Source organism: Hylobates moloch, unplaced genomic scaffold, assembly GCF_009828535.3.
Source record: "Hylobates moloch isolate HMO894 unplaced genomic scaffold, HMol_V3 SCAFFOLD_8, whole genome shotgun sequence".
Lineage (NCBI taxonomy): Eukaryota > Metazoa > Chordata > Mammalia > Primates > Hylobatidae > Hylobates > Hylobates moloch.
In genome coordinates this window covers 97,182,402-97,187,839 of record NW_026652283.1, presented here as the reverse complement: position 1 = coordinate 97,187,839, position 5,438 = coordinate 97,182,402, and the positions used below count along the sequence as shown (strand labels likewise).

General features: G+C 43.7%; 1 pseudogene; it reads left to right on the top strand.

The window, feature by feature from the left end:
* Nucleotides 1-1,399: 1,399 nt before the first annotated feature.
* Nucleotides 1,400-2,254, top strand: LOC116473704 (small ribosomal subunit protein uS2-like; annotated as a pseudogene).
* The last annotated feature ends 3,184 nt before the right edge of the window (nucleotides 2,255-5,438 follow it).

Below are 5,438 nucleotides of genomic sequence, written 5' to 3'. Positions count from 1 at the left end.
TTTCACTGGTATTTTGTTAAAGGTTTTTGACTACATTTATAAGGGACGTTGATCTGGCATTTTCTTTTATTGAGTTGTCTCTGGTGTCAGGGATAATATTGGCATCATAGAATGAGTTGGGAAATGTTCCCTCCTCTTCTATTTTCTGAAAGAGTTTGTGAAAAAAATGGTATTCATTCTTTTTCAAATGTTTGATAGAATTCACCGAGTGAAGCCATCTGAATCTGGGGCTTTCTTTCTGAGTAGTTATTTGTTTGCTAATTCAATCTCTTTACTTGCTGTAATTCTCTACATAGCATTCATCTTGAATGCTTACACAATACTGTGTCAGGTACAGTGCTAGTTCTTAAATTTCTTTTGGGAGGTTTGGACACTAAGAAGAGGGAAAGGGGCTAGATGCATTCATTCATGTGAGTGTTCTTTCAAAACACTTATTGAGTACCCCTGGCTGTGTTCTGTGCTCAGCCCTGAAACTACTAAGACAAACACGGCAGCCACAGGACGAAGGAGTGAACAAGCTGATTTCAGATCAGAGTCTGGGTGGCCACCTGCTGAGTGTGAGAGGAGACCCAGCAGTGCTCATTGGTGTTGGAGTCATTCTTAGCTCCAAACAAACGGTGATGCCTCAGAGTCCTCTGGCACTTTGTAGGTTATAAAGTGCTTTCACTTATAAAATCTCATCACAGTTGATCCTTAGAGGCAATTCAGCAAAGTTCATTATCCCTCTTTGCAAAAGATGAGAAAACCAATGTTCAGAGGTCAGTATGAATTCAAACTTTTAGGAAATGCTTCTCCCTTACTAGCCCCACGTAAGGCCCTAGAAGATAAAGATATGACAAGGTTCTTGCCTTCAAGGAGCTGTCAGTCTGAGACAGAAAGAGACAAGAAGTCAGAGAGACATAACAATCTATGATGGTCGTCTCACAGGGTGAAATGGAGGCAAAGTGGAGGGGGTTCGGAAATGGTTTTGCCATGAATGTGACCCTTAAAATGTGGCTGTGAGCAACCTGGACATTACACCAGGAAATAACAAGTCATTCAAAACTGGGATGACCGTATGTCCTAGTTTCCCCAGGATAATACGTTTGCTTCTGTTGTCACAGTTTAAGTATCAGTAGCACCCTTTTTTCCTCTCAAAATACATGTTTGATATATGCATGCTTTCAAAGTATTTACCTAAAAAATTGTTGTAATTATGAAGGAAAAAAATAGTAACTTTACAGTAGAGAAATCTGGCAGATGCTTAATCTAGTAGCAAAGATTAATATCTTCACAGATGGTACCAATGAACATCATGTGCCTCCTGTTAAGATGTGCTGAGAGCTTTCCGCACTACCCACAGAGGGGCCATACGGCATTGTTCTGGATTCCAGTCGTAACTTAAAAGGAAACTTTCACAATGTCCGGAGCCCTTGATGTCCTACAGATGAAGGAGGAGGATGTCCTTAAGTTCCTTGCAGCAGGAACCCACTTAGGTGGCACTAATCTTGACTTCCAGATGGAACAGTACATCTATAAAAGGAAGTGATGGCATCTACATCCTAAATCTGAAGAGGACCTGGGAGAAGCTTCTGCTGGCAGCTCATGCCATTGTTGCCACTGAAAACCCTGCTGATGCCCGTGTCATATCCTCCAGGAATACTGGCCAGAGGGCCGTGCTGAAGTTTGCTGCTGCCACTGGAACCACTCCAAATGCTGGCCGCTTCACCCCTGGAACCGTCACCAACCAGATCCAGGCAGCCTTCCGGGAGCCACGGCTTCTTGTGGTTACTGATCCCAGGGCTGACCACCAGCCTCTCACGGAGGCATCTTATGTTAACCTACCTACCATTGCGCTGTGTAACACAGATTCTCCTCTGCGCTATGTGGACATTGCCATCCCATGCAACAACAAGGGAGCTCACTCAGCGGGTTTGATGTGGTGGATGCTGGCTCGGGAAGTTCTGCGCGTGCGTGGCACCATTTCCCGTGAACACCCGCAGGAGGTCATGCCTGATCTCTGCTTCTACAGAGATCCTGAAGAGACTGAAAAAGGAGAGCAGGCTGCTGCTGAAAAGACAGTGACCAAGGAGGAATTTCAGGGTGAATGGACTGCTCCAGCTTCTGAGTTCACTGCTACTCACCCTGAGGTTGCAGACTGGTCTGAAGGTATGCAGGTGCCCTCCGTGCCTATCCAGCAGTCACAGGAGACTGCTCTACAGCTCCCACTGCTCAGGCCACTGAATGCGTAGGAGCAACCACTGAATGGTCTTAAGTTGTTCTTGCACAGGCTCTTAAGCAACATGGAAATAAGGTTGATGGAAAATAAACATCAGTTTCTAAAAGAAAGAAAAAAATTGTGCTGAGAAGGGCCAGGAACGGTGGCTCACGTCCATAATCCCGGCACTTTGGGAGGCCAAGGCAGGCAGATCACGTGAGGTCAGGAGTTCAAGACCAGCCTGGCTAACATGGTAAAACCCCATCTTTATTAAAAATACAAAATTAGCTGGCCGTGGTGGCGTGTGCCTGTAATCCCAGCTACTCGGGAGGTTGAAGCAGGAGAATTCCTTGAACCCGGGAAGTGGAGTTTACAGTGAGCCAGGATCGTGCCACTGCACTCTAGGCCGGGCAACAGAGTGAGACTCTGTCTCAAAAAAAAAAAAAAAATGTGCCAAGAGGGACACAACAACACTTTTGTGATATTGTTGCCAGAAATATATAAACTGAATCTAATCACTAAGAAGTGTCAGACAAACCCCAACTAAGGGACATTCCACACAACAATTGAGCCACAAAACATATCAAGGTCATGAGAGACAAGAAGGACTAAGGAACCATTCTAGATTAAAGGACACTAAAGAGAAACAACAACTAAATGCAACACATGGTACAAGATTATATCCTGAATGGAAAAAAAGTACATCAGCAGGCCGTGTGAAATCTGAACACTGTAGATTAGATAACGGCACTGCTATCAATGCAGAATGTCCTTAGGTTTAGGAAATACACATAGAAGTATTTAGGGTTTTTTCAAAGTCCCACAGTTTGGATGATAAATGGTGATGGTGTGGTCTCCCTTTCCAGAACCCAGTGAGAACCCAGCCCTCTCCACTCCCAGGCTGTGGACCTGTCACCATCATCCACCTCAGATGGCCACTCAACTCCTCACCACTGAGAGGGCATTCAGATGAGCCAGGGGCTGGTATGCCCTGGGACACACAGGACCCCTTGTCAGCACCATGCCAACCTGTCCACCCACAATGTGTCTCTGTTCCTCCGGCACCTTAATTCCCTGATAAGGTCTCAGCCAAGGGAAACCACCACTTAGCTTTTCCCGATAGTCAGAAGTAAGAGTCTCAAACAAAAGAAAAAAACAAACAGGAGAAAAGTTGGCCTTTTTGTGCTCATTTCCGCTTTCTTGTTGGCTGGGCCGAGGCATCCTCAGACCTGATTCTCTGAATATGTCCTATGTGGTCTGTAGGCTAAATGGTTAGTAGAGAAGCTGTGTTTTTCTTCCAACTACATCCTTTCACCTGACTTACAGGTCTCTTAAAATCAGGTAATCCTCTAGGGCCAGAATATGAGATGCAGACATCTTGGGCAAGCTAATAATTTGGCATTCCCTTAAACTGATGTTCCTTAAATATTTATTTATGGGGAGCAGAAAGAACTGGTTTTCTGTTCCTACACAGATACAGTTTGATTCACTGAATATGCCTCTGCTGGCCGGAGCAGAGTCAGTGGACTTCAAATAAGGGGCAAAAAGTTTCCCCTGGATCTGAAGTCCTAATTCTTTCTCCAGCTTTTGTTTTATTTTATTTTATTTTATTTTATTTTATTTCTCTCTTTCTTTCTCTTTCTTTCTTTCTTTCTCTTTCTTTTTCTCTTTCTTTCCTTCTTTCTTTTTCTTTCTTCTTTCTTCCTTTTTTTTTTTTTTTTTTAAAGAGACAGAGTCTTGCTCTGCTGCCCAGGCTGATCTTGAACTCCTGGCATTAAGCCACCCTCCTACTTCAGCCTCCTGAGTAGCTGGGACTACAAATACATGCCAGTTTTCTTTGGGATTTTCTGAACCAGACAAATATTTTTAACATCAGTTACAGAATTAAGTTCTTTTATGATTCAGTTTATCACTTACTATCATCTCTGCCTGGGCTGTGCCTCACTTTTATACGTATTTTATTTTATTGGATTTTCCCCCTTCATCTCTGTTCTGTGTTTCTTTTTTTCTTTTGCTATTTTTTTTAAGAAAGGGTCTCACTCTGTCACTCAGGCTGGAGTGCAGTGATGCGATCTTGGCTCACTGCAACCTCTGCCTCCCGGATTCCCAAGTACCTGGGATTACAGGTGCACACCACCATGCCTGGCTAATTTTTGTACTTTTAGTAGAGGCAAATTTTCACCATGTTGGTCACACTGGTCTTGAACTCCTAGCCTCAGGTGATCAGCCCACCTCAGCCTCCCAAAGTGCTGGGATTACAGGTGTGAGCCACCATGCCTGGTCTGTGTTCTGCATTTCTGTGCCACCCTTCTCCCCATCAGCACTCATTAGAATGTGTAGTATTTCCTTAGCTATGACCCTACCTTTGAAAAATACAGAGCACAACTTAGTATATGTATGCATTTTAAGTGCGTATAAATGGTAATCCAACTTTAGCTGCATCAGGATGATCTGGAGAAAACACAGATTCCTGGACCAGAGACTGATTCAGCAGGTCTGCATGGGGCCTGAGAGTTAACATTTGTAACAGGTTGCCTGGGGATTCTGAGGCTGTGGACAGCGGACCACACATCAAGCTGCACAATTCTAGATCTCCCTTGATTATAAAATAAATAAAAAATAAAATAAACATGATAATGATAAAAATTATCATTCAACATCATGTTTTCAAAGTCTGTCTATATTATTTATGTACCTTGGTTCATTGTTTCCTTCTGGTCCAAGTGTCTGCCTCTCTTCAACAATGTACTTTTCTACTCCCCTAGTGAGGACACCCTAGGTTGCTTCCAACTCCTCTATCACATAGGATGCTACAATGAATGTTGTTTTTCATGTGTCCTCATATACCTAGGTATGAGATTTTCTGGGACATATATACAGGAGAGGAGAATACTGGGCTGTCAGGTACATATTTGCACATCTAATTTCTCTAAGTATTTCCAGACTGCTTGTTCTCCAGGCCAACAAAACCAAACCCACTCCCACACACCATGGTGCATGAGGGGTCCATAAACTTCCTGGGAGACATAAAGGAGTTTTAATTTTGATAATAAAATAAATCTGTCAGTCCCTGTAACAGCAAGATTATAAACAATATTTGGTTTCAGAATTTTACCTCACCAACACTACATGCTGCAAAAATCCTGGGCAGCCAGGTCTGTGCTCATGAGGAATGCCCACACACACAGAGGCACACACACTCAGCCCCATGACACAGCCTGGCTCAGCACAGTCAGGAGCC